This window comes from Dysidea avara, chromosome 1 (genome assembly GCF_963678975.1).
Source record: "Dysidea avara chromosome 1, odDysAvar1.4, whole genome shotgun sequence".
NCBI lineage: Eukaryota > Metazoa > Porifera > Demospongiae > Dictyoceratida > Dysideidae > Dysidea > Dysidea avara.
Window position 1 is genome coordinate 24,414,185 of NC_089272.1, and position 19,631 is coordinate 24,433,815.

A 19,631-nucleotide genomic window follows, 5' to 3' on the forward strand; every position below is an offset into this window, starting at 1 on the left:
CTATTTCGAAATACGGAAGAGCATATTGCTAGATACGGAGGCTTAGTGGGGCCGGATACTATCGATCAATCGACGAGAAAACTGAATAATATATAATTATATATATATATCCCATCCATAAACAGCTTATTGCTGTAAAAAAAGTGCGCGTCCAAGTAAAGCAGAGTTAACTGCGACAAAAAGTAATGATATCATAATGCGGCCATATGCGAGGTGTGCAAGTTGTAAAATTAATATTAGCTAATCAGATAATACAATGTTATTGTTAAAGTGTTAATGAGAACTATGTGATGCTGCTATTTTTAAGTGTGTGAGCATCGTCATAAATGCCACACAAATTTAATTCTCAATAAAGCAATGTGTATAGATTCTCTGATAGCAATAAATAGTTTGAGTTTGGCCACCTTTCCTTTGTTCGTAGCATTGCCATATACAGGAAAGGCGGCCAAACTCAAACTATTTATTACCATCAGAGAATCTATACACATTGCTTTATTGAGAATTAAATTTATGTGGCATTTATGAAGATGCTCACACACTTAAAAACTAGCAGCATCACATAGTTCTCATTAACACATTAACAATAACATTGTATTATCTGATTAGCTAATATTAATTTTACAACTTGCACACCTCGCACATGGCCGCATTATGATATCATTACTTTTTGTCACAGTTAACTCTGCTTTACTTGGACGCGCACTTTTGTTACAGCTATAAGCTGTTTTTGGATGGGATTTCAATACTTTTTGTTAGAATAAGCAATGCACTGTTGATAACAGTAGGTGAGTTTCCATGGTTTTGACAGAAACCCCAGATTACAGTGACAGAATATTAAAATATAACTGTAATTTTAGTGGCCAGGGCCGCCCACATTGGGGGTAACTGGGGTATTTTCCCCCTACCACAGCCCGAAAGGGGCCACTTGAATACCTATTTAAAGAAAGATCGATATACTCTAATAGAGCAGTCAGGATCTAGACCCTTCCTTGCCCCTGGGCCCCTCTTTAACTCTTTTCCCTGGGCCCTCTAATTTCTCTGGACGGCCCTGTTAGTGGCATGCAACTGCAGTCAACTAACACCCATTTAAACTAGTAAACCCTTAACAACACTTTGCCTTTCATCTTGTACTGCATTGAAACGATCAAGATACTCTATTATAGCAGTCACAAAACAGCTGTAACACAACAATCAATATTTAGCATAGTTACAACTTCTGCTTAGCATCGGATTGTATAGTTTAAATTACTAGCTACTTACACACTTTACAATATAAAAATATGGCACTTGTAGAAATGTGACTGTTCTATTAGAGTATCTCGATCTACTTCAAGCATTGACTAATTCAAGTGAAGAATCTACGCCCCTGCCAAGAGATCTTGTGAAATGAAATGAGAATAGTAAAGAAAAGGCAAGTATGTACAGAGACAATAGAGGGGCGCGTAATTATGTCCTGTTGTAAATAAACGCCTTTAAAATTTATATTACTACTAAATAAACTCACCAGAATAGGCTTGTGTGGCTGTTGTCTCCAAGGTTGTCTCATTACTTATCTTTTCGTGTTGAAGGGATTTAGTCGCAATTGGTGAGTTTAACTATACATGTATTTGTGTTGTAAAACTTAATTGTAAAAAGGCGATTAGCACATATCATGATAAACCAGAGGTGTAGCTAAGGGGGGGCAAGGGGGGGCATTTGCCCCCCCATCACTATTTTTTTTTTCACAAACTTACCAGTAAATGACACGCATCCCAAATTATCTTACTGTGCGCTACTATACATGGTATCACCAAGGGTTGCTAGCGCACACAACATTCAACTCGTTCGTGAATCGTGATAATGATTTCTTGCGCGTTACAAGCAATGAAATGATGCGCCAAAAATATGGTATGTCTGAATCCCTAGGGGTTTCCCCCGTACGCACATTTCACAGTAATTGCCACGATTCGCCACGTACAGTCCTGGCCACGTGTAACAAATATTTGCATTATGTCGAGAATCCGCCAAGTAACGCTGTTTAGTGCACCACCTTCAAAACAACCTCGAGCGAATGCAGACTCCGTTATTGCAGGTGTGTCGCATACCTCTGGATGTTCTGATTCATCGCCGAAGTCTGGCTTGCACGACCAGGTCCCAAGACCTCAGGTGTCAGAGTTAGAGGTATGCAATATAATAGACAGTGATACTGCGTCTGCTAATAATCAGCAATCTGTGAATGTACCAGTAACAAATTATGTTGCACAATGGGTGTCAGTACCACCATCTCCTCCGTACGTTTGCCATTCCCCTATTTTTATTAACAGCAGCTCAGATGAAGACCCTGGTACATTCAGTGGTGAGTCTGAGACTGAGAGATATTTGCACAACGATGGTGTTACCCTGCCCACCAGTACGACTGCTGGTGCTATGCTTACAGCTGCTCCTGATCTCCCAGGGCCATCGAACATTGCAACTGCCTCAGTAACCAATACCACTGAACCTACCATCAGTTCCATTCCTACATTGCCTAGTGATATAGCACAGACAGCTGCTTTTCCTCCAGCACAACCAAAGAATGTAATATTTCCACAAACAAAGTTTGGTAGCAGTAGTAGAAGCTTTAGTGCATCTTGGTATGATAGGTTTAAGTGGTTGGAGTATTCCATAGAACGTGATGCATGTTTTTGTTATCCATGCCACATATTTGGATCAACTACCAGTTTTGGTGTATCTAGACCAGAAGCTAGTTTTACTGTTACTGGGTTCAGAAACTGGAAGAAGGCTACTGGTAAGAATGGTGTACTTAGCCGGCATGCCAATAGCATTTCTCACAAAAGTTCAGAAGTAGCATGGCAGCAATATAAACTGAACTTGCAGCAAGGAACAAGTATTCCAGAATGGTCTAATTCAAATAGGTCAACCAAAATCAAGCAAAATCAACACTACCTTACATCAATCATGGAAGCATTATTGTATTGTGCCCAACAAGAAATAGAACTTCGTGGTCATAGGGAGGGTTGTGATTCCCTCAACAGAGGCAACTGCTGAACCTGATTGGAAAACACGATCCAATAGTTCACCAGCAGTTAGAATGTGGCCCTAGGAATGCTACATATACATCCCCTGACATGCAGAGTACATTGCTAAAGTGAATGGCAAGCAATGTAACCTCAAAAATTTGTTCAAGTGTTAAAAGAGCTGGAGTATATTCAGTATTAGCAGATGAAACTAAAGACTGTTCTAAAGTAGAACAGTTGTCTATTGTTATAAGGTACGTAGACATGAACACAGCTAAAATACATGAACATTTCTTGACATATGTTAAGGCTGAGTTCCTTGATGCTGAAGCATTGTCCTCATTGATCCTTAAAGTCTTGGATGATAATGGGTTAGACCCCAGTGGTATGTTTCACAGGGGTATGATGGTGCTTCTGTCATGAGTGGACGCTGTTCAGGTGTGCAACAAAGAATTAGAGCAGTTGCACCCATGGCTGTGTACGTACACTGCTATGCTCACTGCCTCAACCTTGTTCTAGTAGACAGCACAAAATCTGTACCTGAGGCAGCAGAATTTTTTGCATTACTAGAAATTTTGTATGTCTTCATGTCATCCAGTAAAGCACATACATTGTATATACAGCAGCAAACCACTTTGCACCCTCACAAACCAGTACGTCAACTGCAGCATCTTTCAAACACTCGTTGGGCTTGCAGGTATGCTGCTGTTGATGCTGTGTGCAGTACAATAGATTCAATACTGGCAACACTGCAATCCATAATAGATGGTGATGATAGATGTAAAGCAGTTGAGGCTTCAGGAATTTATTTACAAATCAACTCGTTTAAATTTCTCACAACACTTATCATTGTTTGGAGAATCTTATCCTACACAAAACGACTATCTGACCACCTGCAAAATACACGCATAGATATGGGTAAAACAGCAGATTTGGCAACTGCTACCTTAGAAACACTTCAGCAGTTTAGATGTGATGAAGAGTGGGATAAGATGTATAAGTATATCCATGATGTGGCTGCGTTGAACAACATCACTGTTACACCACTGAGACCACAGCGCCAACGGTGAGCACCAAGATGGTTACATGATGGTATTGTCATGGAAACTACTGGAAATAGGACTATCCCAACAGGTTCAGATGAATACAGGGTTTCCTTGTATTTTGTAATGCTAGATGCAGTGATAACTGAATTTCACAAGAGATTTGATAATAAAAATGTTAAACTGATGAAAGCAATCCAGTGCTGTCATCCCGAATCTCCTAACTTTCTGGAGGTAGAGCATTTAATGCCCCTCATCACTGGATATCACTTAGATAGGGAGTCTTTAACTGTAGAATGCACCTTAGCTAAGAGGACCCTAAAAGATAAAGAGCTGGAAAGTGTAAATGAAGTTATTTTAGAAATTTTACCTTTACGTGATGCATTTCCTGAGTTGTTCAAACTACTCCAAATATCTCTTACAATTACTGTCAGTACAGCTGAATGTGAGAGGTCTTTTTCTTGCCTGAAACGTACAAAAACGTATCTGCGTTCAACAATGTCTCAGCAACGACTAGTGGACTTGGCGGTGCTTTCAATCGAGAAGGAACTTTCACTAGATGAAGTGATTGACCAATTTGCTGCAGAAGATAAGAACACAAGAATACTTCTTGTATAAGTACATGGTTAACAGCTTTAATGGTAACCCAGCTTGAGCTTTTTTGAATATTATGTAGCTAATATTAAACCGTATCTAACATATTATGTAGCTAGAGGTAAACTTTTAATAATTGTGACTGTAATAAGTAATGTAGATACAGTAATACAGGTGTACACATTAAATTGTAACCACACACTGCTATATTTTGATCATCACTCAACACAATCTAAAACTGTCAAACAACTCGATGTAGTATTCAATACATCGGCTATCCACTTGCTAGGCTTTCAACATGCAGTAGTTGAAAAGGTAGAAGAACCGTCAGGTCATGCTAGCAGACACCAAACGAAAATATTAGACATCCACTTCTATATTTAGCCTGACTACTCACGTGATAGTGACCTCGCAAGAGTCGCAACTCAGAAGTGACAAGAGTTCAGTGTTCAGTGATATGCGATGATGCTAGGAACCTACTGCCTACAAAGTGATAAATTAAATGTAGCTACCAACTTTATTTTCTCGAGTTGATCATACTGGCAGTAGCATGCCATTTTTACTTAGTCAGTCAGGTGGATCTGGTACAACCTTACAAGTTCTACTAGCAAGAGAGGTGTCACCGCCTCAGGGATGTAGAGCTGGGATTTCATATGCATGCAAGACGTGGCATTTGAATTTCGCCGGCTGAAGTGAGTGAACTCGTCACATTATGCCAGCGGTGTGCCTGGTACTGAGGACTGGCACAGATTGTAGCTAATGTAAGTTACTGTGATACATTGTATTTGTACTAAATTATTCACAATATACCTGTAGTTCTAATGGATTGTGGACGAATTTGTTGGAGTACAGTTGTGGCACGTGCGATGATGCTCGACGTAAATACCTCCATTGATAAGTGGCAACTGATAGTAATGTAGTTACGTAGTAAGTTATGTAAGCTGTAGTAATACAACACCGTATGTTGGCTAGCCCATCACTGGGTCATTAGCCTTTTGTACAGTCACGAACGATTTTGAACATTTCAAGGGGCCTGCCCCCCCACCACCTTCCAGCTAGCTACGCCCCTGTGATAAACGTGTATTTGTCACAGTAGAGTCTCTCACGAAGTCACGATTATTACGAGACATTGGACCAGGGTAAACAATTTACTGCTATATTTAGAGGTTGTAGCGTTTGTATATCTTAGTATCTTAATAAATAATCCCCCATGATCACTAATCACTAATAGTACAGTGAAAACTGGTCATTATTCAGGCCGTAGGGACAAAATTTTCTGACCTTGCCTTTTAAAGAGGTGGCTGCATTATGCGGCCTTAAAAAAAGGTAAGAAGCATGCTGTTCTAACTGGCTATAGAGATGGATTTAGTGTATGACAGCGTATGAGACAGTGAGTGCTGGCAGCAAGGGGGCAGCCAATCTGTTAGAGCACCAAAGGCACTGCTTCAGACATAGGCAGTTGACTGTCAGCCCCAAGTGTAAAAAGTTTCACTATTGGTCCTTATAAGCTCCTGATGAAGAAAGTGATGAAGTCATTATCCATAGGATATATTTTTCAGAGTATCCATTTCAGTTCTACAATATAGTAGCCAAGCATAAGATGAACATAACACAGCATTCCAGTAGTTTAGTGGTGACCACAACACTGCCTGAGTTAAACTGTGGTGAGATTTGAGACTACCAGAAGCCCTGGAATGTCTTCAACACATGAAATACCAAATATCTAATGCCTGGCTTTCATCCACAGTGGATCTGTCTTGGTGGCCACTTGTACAGAAGAGAAACAGCTGCCACACAGTCTTGCGAGCAAAACAGCTAGTTGCCACACCCCTTAATTATCAATTTGTAAAATCTTTAGCAAAATTGTGTGTGCGAGCAAGTGCGATGTGGCAGTGCCGTGTATATGGTTGCTTCCTAGCAGTGACACATCACGAGTATTGAAGTCACAATGCATTACTGTATCATCCATCTAAATACAATCTCTGAATGTGTCATTTTGTGTAGAGAGCAATCTTCCACAAGAAGTGACCTGCAGGTTTCAGTGTATATTGTTAACCATTAATATTGTTCACAATATTGTGAAATATATGTACAGTGAAACCTCACTTAGTGGCCACCTCTCTAATAAGACCACCTCATTATATTGGCCACCTCTAGTAGGTCCCAAATATAGCTAAGCATTACTTATGACCTCATTAATAAGGCCACCTTGTTATTCAGACCAAATTTTTTGGTCCCACAGCCTGCCATATTAATGAGGTTTCATTGTACTTATGTGAATTTTTATTTTTCATAACTTTTCTTCAGGTTTACTGATGGGCACTATGAAGCATTGTTGACTGGTACGTGTATAATGTGGTGACTTGAAATGCTAAAACAGTACGTAGCATGTCTTGTATGTACATGTAATGTGTTGTAATGTGTCCACACATCCACACATCTTAGAAATAAATACAATTGTATTCTCTATAAATAGTCAGTTCCATTGTGCCACTGGGTCATAAGTTGGTTGAGTATGGATCATCCAGGGCACTTGAGTCACATTTTGTCCTGGCCAAGTGGATCTCATCCACTGACAGAATATACAGGATCAGATCACGTGTATAAATTACGGTGGAACTTGTTTATTGCCACCTTCACTCATTCAGCAGGTAACGGTGTATAAATTCTCAATTGGAATTGGCTTTTCAAGAGTGGTTGTCTTTCTATACTAGTGGCCATTAAGATAGGTTGTACTGATAGAGTGTACATACTAGAGATGCAACAATATCCTCCACTTAGTGTCGTTTGATAGTGATGCAATGGAGACTATGTATTGTTGCATTTAAATACTATAGTATTATATTGCAACTCTAGCACGTATTTATAACAGGAATGTTTGTTAACTGTTTAGACATACTGGAGCCACACCCACTCATCTGGATTCTACAAATGGAGTCATACCAACTTGTTGTCATCATACTTACTCGTTACTCCCATTGTGTTTGGATGAATATACATGCCGTCATGTGAGACTTGCTACCATGGCGGGCCACTGGAAAACATTTGCATAGCAGTTATATTACAGTCATTATTGTACAATTCTTACATTATTGTGGTGAAAAGTGTTTGGTATTCATGTGTCGCCTCTGTATGTTGTAATTACATGTGTAATTTTGTGTGGGGGTGCTATAAAATGCAATAATGCATGGTGACACTGTATTAGGCGATTTTGCACACTTCCTTTTAAGCTAGCTACATGTGCTAATTACTCACAGCTTGTGTCAACAACTGGTAACCGCAGTTGTACTCTTGCGTCATTCTTTAAGCCGCGCCCTTAGAGGACAAATTATGTGGGGGCGACTAATTTCAAAACGAAGGATGGTATGCAGCACCATAGATTATATCTATGGACTATAATCTATGGCAGCACACTTCTTGGTGGCTATATGTACTGATTAACTACATAGAGCGCCAGTTCATCAATACCCAGTGACCGCAGTTGTGCTCTGCATCATTCTTTAAATTCCGAGTAAAATTCTTAGAGAGCAAATGACGTGGGGGCGACTAAATTCAAATTTCAAACTAGCCATTCTCGAAAACAAATGTTTCAATCTGAACAAAACTTTCAGAACAGTTTAAAGACACATTGCCCTACATGCCAAGCGAGTATTGCGGAAAACAACAATCTGGGATTTGTATTTGGCCTCTAGGTCGACTGAGGACGACTGAAACTTCGTTTGGTGCTGAAATCACGACTGTAGGGTAATCATGTATGGTGAAATCAATGATGTGAATCTTGAGGTGATTGAGTGAATACTGAAGCGATAACAGGGCGATCAATGTTCGGAATGCACAAAGGAACGCAAGGCATACACCTGCGGTTGCATCTAACCGCATGCGATAAAAAAAAAATGAAACTTCCCCTTTGATGTCGGCAACCTCGATCACGAAACAATCGGCATGGATTTGCTTCACTGCTTGTGTGGTAGTTACTAGTGACACGATGAGTTCAACTCCAGAGTTTCAGAGGGATAGCGTAAGTGAAGGGTGGACTACAGGAAGGCCGAATTTGACAACGTTCGTTCTTGTAAAATCCTCACGTAGTGGTCGCGTCATTTATTGTCTGCGGCGCGCGTTTCTGCTTTACTGGCCGCGCGACTCACTACCGTGAGTCTTGATTTAAGGAAAACGGAACGGAAAGCGGAAATGGAAATGACCCACCTGATAAAGGTCATCATGCAATATGCAAGTTGGACAGGTTTGATTTTGCAGCACAATGTTTCTTTGCAGTGTTGTTTGAATCCTTTCAATAAAACAATTGAAACACTCTAATAGAGTAGTCACCTGCATTAAAAATACTCTAATAGAGCAGTCAAGAATTGACAAGCATACCAGTGCTGCATGTATACCAGGGGAATAGAGAAATGGGAGTTGGGGGGGGGGGAGGAGGCAGTGCCTCCTCAATGCCCAGTTGCTAAAGTAAAACAACTGTTGTAGTCATTAGCCAACTTACTTTGCCTTGATGTACTAGAGTTTGTGCTAAAAGTTATACAATAATTTTAAAAAAAGTTTATTTTATTCCAGTTATGCAAAAATGGAATAGTGCCCCCTTCCCCCACTTTTGAGTACTGTTCTCCTCCCCTGATGTATATTCCCATCATGTGACTTCTAAATTACCTGGAAACATTAAGTGACCCTATAATAGGCACTGTCAGTTAACTAGAGTACTTTTGGGATTTGAGAATCTCATTATTAATTTCAAGTTATAATAATGTTTAATGTTATGGTTTCAGAGAAGTAGAGAACTTTCAATATTGATGACTCAGTTACAGGTGTGGATCCAGACTTACAGAAGGGGGGATCAAAATGAACTGAAGCACTACATTGTCTGGTTTTTGGTAAGGTGAGACCAAAATAAAAATAAAAAGGCCACAGCCAACTGACAATAGCTGCCCACCTCACCAACTACGCATTTATAGCTGATAAAGTACATAAAAATTCTTACATAGCTCACTACACACTGCTCTAATACTGTGACTGCTTTATTAGAGTGACTGCTCTATTAGAGTATCTTGATCTTGGTATGCAAAAAGTTTGGAGGTGGGATCAGAGCCCCCTATGCCCCCCCCCCCCTCTTGTATCCATCCCTGCTTACCTAGTCTATAATACCTACAGTATGACAACTATAGTCCATTAATTCACAAGCCATCAATGTGGGTCCCTGGTGGGATAGGTAACAATACATTCTTGACTGCTCTATTAGAGTGTTTGATCGTTTTAGCAAAAGGATCCAAACAATGACATTGTGCTGCAAAATCAAACCTGTCCAACCTGTATGATGACCTTTATCAGGTATTTTCCGTGGGTTGTTCCCATTTCCATTCCCATCCCGTTCCCGTTTTCCTTGAATTCTACTTACCCTGTTATATTTATGTGCCATTGTCTGGACAGCCCAAATTGGTCATGTGGCTTGTAATGGAGTAGTTTGTAATGGAGTTTGGTTTAGATGAAAGCACAAGGAGGGAGTAGCAAGAATAACTTGAATTTAAGCTAGTCATTTAGCAAAATAGCATGTTATTCTTAGTTATGGACATTTCTGAGATATGTACCAGACCGCCCGGATAAGAGAGGTTCCACGTACTTACTTACTAATGCCTTCAGACAGGCGTAAGGCTACAGGCTTGATTTTTTCACTGTTTGACATCACTTCAGCCTGACAGGTGTCTTTTGGCATACCACAGTATGTACAACGCATGTATCATGGACTTACCTTGTGCTCCTTTGTGTCCTATTTCTTTTTGCTGACAGCCCAAGGTGTTGATTCATGGTAGCATAAGATGGCTTCCCTACGTTTGTAGGAATTGTCCATATTTTCTGTGGTGACTGGATTGATTGCAGAAGCACTTCTCCATTACAATGCTGTGTAATAGTCTGAACAAAGCTGAAAGTAAAGTGTTATGGCCACTTCACTTCGAGGCAGTAATTGATAGCTGGGACATACATTCAGATGAAAAGATTAACTCTGGCACTGTTCTTTCTTTCATACGGGATGAGCAGGTTTATTAGTCATTACAAAAAAGTAAACAAATGGAATTTTAAGGAACATAGAACAAAAAAGTAGAGAAACAAGGGAGATACACCTGCAGATATGCTAGTGGACATTTAATTTTATATGACTTGCTTGTTTACCATGAATTTCAGGCTTATTCTCAGCTGGAGGACCATCTGCCTTTCTGTAGCTGTAATCAGTCCATATCCAAATTCCTCCATTGTACACTGAGACTGCAAACTCAGATTTTTACACCAACACATTGTCTAGTGTACCAAGTCACTAAATCATGTGGAACACAGTGATCAGACCCTACAAGAACGTACATTTAACAAACTTTGTTTTCCACAATGACATCTTTGAATTAGGGCTGGGACGAATATTGAAATTTACCTTCGAATATTCGCTAATAAAATGTTCGAACATTTGAAGCTTCGGCGTTAACTTTCAAGTTACAGGTTTTCTTGTATTTATGCACATCCTTCTTAAGTTTTATCTTTCTAAACCTATTTAATAAGTTTGTAAGAATTTGGAAAGTGCATAGCAGCATTACTGAATGACACGATCAATCGATTGCAAATGGGCGTGTCCGCTATACTACAATCATGCACAGGTAGAAATGGCTAAAAGTATACCTTCCATGCATTATCTATCACTTTATAAGATGTTTTAAGGCTGCAACTATGGTAGTAAGTTGAACTTTGATGGTTTAAAAGTGGGCGTGGCACACAAAGATCGATCACGAACAGATGAACGTTGATCACACAAGAGGAATAAGCAGCTGCAATAAAGATAACGATGTTTATTTGTAATTCTTTTGTAGACTATGAGTGCATTATAAAGCTTCGAAGGATACTTTTATAATTTGAAGTTTACTTAACCTTCGAACCCACGAAGCATTCAAAGCTTCGTCCCAGCCCTACTTTGAATACATGTTGATTACTTTGATTTGCCAGTTCAGACAGTGGCTTTCTTTTCTTGTAGGCTTAAACATTTACTGTTCTGTGTTTCATTGTCCATAGTTACACCTTTTTCCTGCTTCTTCACGTGTATTACTTTATGCTGTACACGTCATCAAACAGTCAAACAATAAGGTCTGCTTCAAACCTGAGGAATAGCTAGACATATTGGTACCTTTGTCAATACCTGAGCCTGTACCCATCCATTCTCCAATTGAACTTTGGATAGTATTTATACTCTTGCATGAATCAAGCTAGAAGAAATCACTGTGTCGCTTTCTCATTTCTAATCCTGCTTTTAAAAATGCTAAGCTAGCTAATTTCATTAAACCAATTGAAAAAGACTCATGCCACATGTGAAATATAGTACTCAGCTTTGCCTTGTGCTACTGCTATAGTGGTCTCAACCCCTCATACTATATTTCACTCCCTACAGTACTAATACAATTGCATGTCCTCTAAACATGACTGCTAACAGTGATTGATGACAACTAATTAAGGGAAATGGTTCACTAAAGTTGACAAATTGATGCAATTGACAATTTTATGTCTCGGTAATAATTATTTATATCTGTTCTGACCATATGCTAGTAATGTACAAGGAAATCTCCAAACATTAGTATCACCATTATCTGGTGCTGCCCACCCTTAAAAGTAAGAATCTGGTAAAATTGTGTTTGACAGTGTATGTATGTCAGATGATTGCCCTGCAAGGCATTGTGTTGCCAAGGCGACTTGTGTTTGACATATGGCTGAACTTCATTGGCACACATTAATTGGCTAGTGTGGAATTTCTGTGCTAGAACTGATATGGGATCTGTATTTTACCAGACCCTTACTTTTAGCAAAGATGCGGGCGGTGCTAAACAAATTTTTTGACTAATTTATTGTTGATGTGTGTACATAGTATGTTTTAACTCGATACATTAAAAACATAATGGTGAGCTATAGGTGTTAAAATGTAAACTATACAATAACATGTGCACCACCACAATTACTAATCCATAAAGTATTACTTTGATGTAACCATTGACATAAAGTATGTATAATTGTATGCAATAAATCTACAAGAGATGCTATATATGTGCAGTACGTTTTGGCTCCTTATATTGTTCTGTGCTTGACTGGCTATAACTCTATTGTCAACTTATTAGGAACCAGCAATGTGGAACCAATGTTTGTACTCTTGGCAAAATATATTTCATGCATGGCTGCTGAATGTAATTATACGCTTTGGTCAAGTATGAGATAACATGTAATATTTTTACTATACAACACTCTACACTAGAACTTATATACGATACATTTAGTTGGAATTTGTTTATGATATAAGCATGCAGTTTGTATATATGTGTATAGCAGAATGAAGGTTGCCTATGTAATCATTTCCATTCTTTTTAATACTTTTAGACACTAACTTTAACTACGGATGGCAAGTATATGGCTGTTGGTTGTGTTGGAAACACCATAGCAATTATTAAATTGTTTAAATTCAATAATTACAAGTCACTTTCAGCTAATGCAACTGTCTTGAGATTTTCAGAAAAACAATCAGTAAGCTATTATAAACTGCAAAAACTTTATGCTATTTTTCATGTAGGGTTCTTTTTGCTGGAACATCACTTGGATCTATTGTTGCTCTGAGCACACACAAGTGGATTGATTGATGTATTATATATCGCTTGAAGCAATTTTTTGTTTATGTTTTTATTTTTGGTACAGGGGAGAACTATATATTATTGCAGTATTGTATGCAGCAAATTATAGGCAGCATCAAATTATTAGCCAATAATATACAGCACAGTATCAACATCAACTAGACCTAAATAAGGTTCATCAGTGGTGTAGCAATGGCACAGTGACGGGTGACACACTATAATTATGCATACACAACTTGCAGGAGATAGCTACACAATACTGTAGGAGTATGGAAACCAGATGAACCAGATAAAGGAAGACAACTAAGCTAGCCAGAACCTAGTAGCTAAGCCAGGTGAAGGCAAAAGCGATTTAGCATGTGTTGAATTGCCTGACACCAACACAAAGGAAGTTCGCCAAGCCAGCCGCTGAAGACAAGATTGTTTACTTGTATTTTATATGTAACTGTATTGTAAAGAGCTTGGCATGTGTTTTCTTGTATTTATTTATTTTTATTTTAACTGTTTTTTAATGCAGGCAAGGTCTGTGGGCAACTAGTGCCCACAGCCAGAAAAAGTATACATACAACTTACATTTATAATTGAATGTATAAAATTACTATCAAATTTAAGTTAACTGGCTAAGGTTATTACATACATTTTACATTTGATATATAGTGAAGTTTGGTGGGCAGGGAGACTTTGAGCAGGCACTACAAGGGCAAACAAAGTGCAGACTGCGAGGATTGTCAGAGTCAAAATCGTTTGTGAAATGCTGCAAGAAGATCTTGAGTAACTGTGATTTAATGGTGGAAAAAGGTCGATTTAAGTCAAGTACTGGTAGACTGTTGTAGGTTCTTGGTAATCTGTTGAAGTAGAAGTTACTTTGTTCGTTGGATGATGTTAAGTTTGACAAGATTTGTTTTGTAATTGGTTACATAGTCATTTAGAATAAATTTGGTTGCCCGGCATTGGATTCTTTCTGAAGTAGAGCGTCTCGGCAAAGCCGGGCCAACCCTAGCTCATCTAAAACTCACCCAAAAACTTACCTTTATACAGATAGTGAAAGTCATCATTATGCCAACAGGCAAATGTCAGGTTAGTGTTAGGGTCGGTTCGGGTTCGGCTTTGGTTTCTTCTTCACTGGTATGGGTTAGACTATATTATAGTATTTTATATTTGTGACATTTAAATAGTGACAAAACAAGAGGAGTAGCCAGCAAGCACCAGTGGTAGAGCGTGGGTACTCCAAACCTGGTTGTGTTGGTTCGAACCTAGGTCAGATCACAGTTTTTTTCTTCATTTCTTATACCTTTTTGTCACATTTTTTTATAAGTTTAAATAGCAATGACCGGCTAAATATCAACAGCCTAATTATTTATTTATGACATAATTTAACCGCATTTCGTATTACCTTTAGTACTTGGTTGTATATACACAGGAAAAAAATTGCGATACCAATATTGGGAATTGTTCAGCAATACCAATGTTTACATCGGGATTTCAAGGAATAACAATACTGGTCAATATTGGTATTGTTTGAAATCCCAATGTAAACATTGGTATCCAGTGCTGAATAATTCCCAATATTGGTATTGGAAAAATTTTTCCTGTGATAATTACTGTGTAAACCTCACAGAAAGTATATAACACAGATAATGGTACAAATGAATTCTATAATAAGATGTTGAAACACAACATCAAGCTTGATTTCATTAATTTTGTTCATCACATCATCAATATGGTTTTACAGGTACATGTTGTTTGGAGCTGGCTGACTTTACTTGTTGCTTTGGAAAGTAGCTGCTTCCCTCAGAATTATCTTACCATGCTTGATTCTAACGTTTTCCTTCCTTATTAAGATTAGCTAGTTCTGCACAAAGTTGTTTGCTCTTTTGTTGTTCTATAGTGGAGTAAAGTCAGGTGTGATGAAAGTTTTGGTGACGTGTCTGCATACAAATCCAGTCAATAAATCTGCACAACATTTGGTAGCTAAGGGATTTAAATGGTAAACAACAAAGTTCTCCCCGGCAAAATTGATCCCTATCTCTCATAACACATACCGGAAAGTTTCAATGGGTAAAATTTTTGCGGTATAAAGGGAAAACTTATTCACGGTTAACCTTTTGCAGTTGGCGGCACCCAAATGTAGCCATTAGGCACATTCCCAATGGGATAAATGGGCATGACTCACAACGATTATGACTGTACTATTTGTATTTTAAGGATAAAGGCTTATGCCTGTACATCCATAAACAAATTATGCACTTAGCTATTCTAATTGCTATACAAAATCAAATAAGCAATTACTGTAGTGTCTGTCCAGCAGTGTTCTAAAATCATTGACAGAGAGAGAATCAACAATAGATTGGGGTAATGAAATCCAGTCATTGATTACTCTGTTACTATAAAAATTAGATCTTGTATATGAATTAGTGTGATGTTTGAATAATTTCCTTGTGTGACCTCTTGTTACAGTAGAAGTGGATGGGGTAAATAAATGATTTTCTATGTCATAACTGCCTTTGAGAATTTGGTAAAAATAGATCAAATCACCCCTTCATCTACGGTGTTGTGATGGTATGTATGTTTAGATGTCTTAATCTGTCGTAGTATGATAAATGGCTGATAGATGGAATCATTCTGATTGCTTTACGCTGTATTCTTTCAAGTTTTTGACTGTCAAGTGTGTAAGAAGGTCACCATATGAAATTGTTATATTCAACAATTGGGCGAACAAGTGTTTTATATAGTTTCACCATGACATCAGAGTCTTTACACTCAAATGATTTACAGATGAGACCTAGAATCCGGTAGGCCTTTTTAATTACCATATCTGTGTGAATATGAAATTTTAATTTTGAGTCAATTTGTATGCCAAGATTTTGAATGTTATCCAATAGCTCCAGCTGGATTCCTGCTATAATATAATTGCTGGTGTTTGGAGGATTGCCAATATGTAAGACCATGCATTTTAAAATATTAAAAGATAATAACCAACGTTTTGACCAGTCAAGCAAGATATTTATGTCATTTTGCAGAAGAATGGATGGTACGATAGAGCTTTATATCATCTGCAAACATCAGTAACTGACTGGAGACAAGTGATGGCAGTTCATATAGAGTAAACAATAACGGACCAAGTATTGAACCTTGTGGGACACTGCTGGAAACCTGTACCCAAGATGACAAGACATCATTAATTTTAACACATTGACGTCGGCCCATAAGAAAACTTTTGAACCAGCTCAAAAGTTGAACATTAATTCCATATGCTTGAAGTTTCAATAAAAGTCTAGTATGTGGGACGCTGTCAAATGCTTTTGAGAAATCAAAATAAACTACATCAGTAGAGAGATGTTCATCGAGTGATAAGGTCCAATCATTTAAAGCAGTAATAGTTGAGTACAACATGATCTTGTAGGAACAAACCCATGCTGATTAGGTGAGAGTAAGTTATTGTCAGAGAGGTAATTGGACAGAGTATCCTTTATAATAGATTCAAATATTGTAATGACAGTAGATGTTAGACAAACGGGACGATAACCAATTTTCCAATCATCTGGTAGTACACTACTTTCTAAGGATTTGTTAAAAAGGATAGACAGAGGGACACATAACTGATCTGCACACTGTAAAACCTCCGCTGGCCATCCATCTGGTCCAGGTGCCTTACCAGTTTTAAGAGAAGCCAATTTTTCAAACACAATAGATGGATCTATGGTAATACTGGATAATGAGACGTCATCACTTTTGTCTATGTTAAAGGTTGGTACTGTACTTGGGTCCTCATTTGTAAAAATGCTGGAAAAGAACTTGTTAAGTGCATTGGATTTATCTATATCTGAGGTATAAAGTTTGCCATCAAATTCCTTCAATATTTCCTAAAGCTGGTCACGTTTTCATTCTATTTCTTGCATAATTCCAAAATGCTTTTGGATTTTCTTTAACATTGTTAGCTATCTGCTGTCTCTCAAACTGTTTACGCAAGTTGTGTGTAAAAGTACGCAAGGAATTACGAGTTTGAGTGTAAGCAACATTATCAGCAGTAGATTGTGATCTGGCATATCTTTTCCACAAACAGTTTCTTTTGTTCTTTAAAGCTTTAGCTTCTCGAGTAATGTAAAGGTTGTTCTTTTTCTTGGGACTGACATAGGAATGCATTCTTTTATGTAGTTATCAAACATACCAGAAAAGTGATCCCAAGCACTATTGATGTCAAGGTCCTTCAGAACGTCTTCCCAATCAACTGAAGTGAGTAAACTATTCAGCTTGTTAAAATCAGCATGATATAAATTAAACCTAGGAACTGGTCTATTGCTCCTCTCCACATAGCACAAGTGCTTAAAATTTATACAAACATGATCACTGTTACAACATGACATTAACAACCTTTTTAGCTGGAGTACATCCTCTAATTTACATTTTAACTCAGTTAAAAGCTGCCATTTATCCTTTAATCGGAAGTTTCCTACATCATATAATATTAGTGGTAACATAATCATTACTAAACAATCACATAAAGATCTTGGAGTTACATTAAGTGATAATCTTGAATGGAAAACTCATCATGACATTATTTTAAGTAAAGCTTATAAGACGTTGGGTCTTGTACGAAGAACCTTCAGTTCATCTATACCACCACTGACTAAAGTTAAGTTATATCATAGATAATGTATGTTACACATACATTATCTATGGTTATATGTATCTTTAATCAGGTCTCAGCTCATGTACTGCTCCCCAATCTGGCATCCGTATTTAGTGAAAGACATCAATAACCTAGAACATCTTCAGAGACGAGCCACAAAGTATATTCTGAACGACTACATCCAGTAGTTTCAATATTCACCATTTCATTTCCTTCTCTACCAGTGCCAGATCAGGTGGCTTCAAATTACATCACAATCCCTCCACCACTAACAAGCAACGACACTTTTACTTTGTAAGGATCTGTCGCTTATGGAATGCGCTTCCATTAATTGACATTAATCTGTCTATTGACACTATCAGGAACAGAGTCAAGTCCCACTTCTGGAATCATTTCATTCATAACTTTGACCCCCCTCAATCCTCATACACTGCACTACCTCTGTCCTTGTAGTCGCTGTGTTACTGATCATTTCTCAATTAACTACACACTGTTTAGACAATTTATCATGTGATCTTTTTTTATCATTTTATAATTACTACTTTTTTATTATTATTAACACTTTACAGTGACCAGCACTGAAGGTCTGACAGCAACATGTGCTGCAGCCTTAGAATTACCTAACCTAATTTCAGGGACTTAGACCTAATGACTTGACTTACTGACTGAAAAGGTGTAACAGAAAAGGGGCCAAAGTAAGGAAAAAAATACTTTTGGCTGTAGGTACAAGCCTACAGACCTTTAGTACACCATATTACTGGTATTATCAACCTTGTATCTGTGTGTGTGTGTGTGTGTGTGTACCTGAGCTCATGCTTGTGTGTGTGTACTATAAAGCATTAATAAATAAATAATAAATAAATAAGACCAAGGCCTGGTTGGTACAATGTCTGGTTGATCATGTGTTCTTCATTAGTGACTAGACGCGTACATACTCGATAGGAGCACACTGGGCGTGGCTCCACGTAAACGTACACACAGCCATAGATCATATAGGCACAGCAATGAACATGGAATTCTTGCATACACCTGAAACATGGCTTTCTTGCATAGCTACACCGTTTCTGTTGCAACATATATAGCTATCTATGGTTGCAACACGCCTTACTGATAAGGCATTCCTACTGATAAATGGGCACGTATGAACGGTATATGACTACAGACCAGCGGCGGAGGAAGTAGTTGATATGAGGGGGGGCTCCGCTGAGCTGACCCAGACTTATTTCTATAGTTTGGTAAGGTGAGACCAAAAAAAAAAAAAAAAAAGGTCACAACCAACTGACAAGAGCTTTCCACCTCACCAGCTACCATTTCTAGCTGATAAACTACATAAAAATCCTTACATAGCTCGCTACACACTGACTACTTTATTAGAGTGACTACTCTATTAGAGTATCTCGATCTTTATCACGGTTTTCAGCCCCACTCCAAGAAAGATAATTTCGGTGTGATATCATTCTGAGGGGGGTTATAAGCCCCCCCCCCCCCCTTTCCGCCGCCTATGCTACAGACAGTGCGCATTTTCAGTAAAAGGTCCACAGTTTTAGTAGAAAGGTCCATAATTTTATCATTTTAGTGACTGAAAGTCTGAAATGTCACCAAATTTAGCTTTTTTGGTACGTATTTTCAAAAAATTTCCCCGGGAGGACCATACTCTCAGATACTTCTTTACCACTCCGAGATGTAAACTGTACAAAAGGTCCATCTTTTTGTCTAAAGA

The 19,631-nt window shown here is 38.3% G+C and overlaps 1 long non-coding RNA gene and 1 pseudogene across 1 annotated transcript; both read left to right on the forward strand.

Moving 5' to 3' along the window:
- Positions 1 to 1,272: 1,272 nt before the first annotated feature.
- Positions 1,273 to 7,758, forward strand: LOC136260150 (uncharacterized). The gene is made up of 3 exons (XR_010703440.1): positions 1,273 to 1,585; positions 6,941 to 7,012; positions 7,527 to 7,758. It is a non-coding gene; the product is annotated as an uncharacterized lncRNA (long non-coding RNA).
- LOC136241736 (zinc finger MYM-type protein 1-like) lies at positions 3,132 to 4,657 on the forward strand (annotated as a pseudogene).
- Positions 7,759 to 19,631: the final 11,873 nt, after the last annotated feature.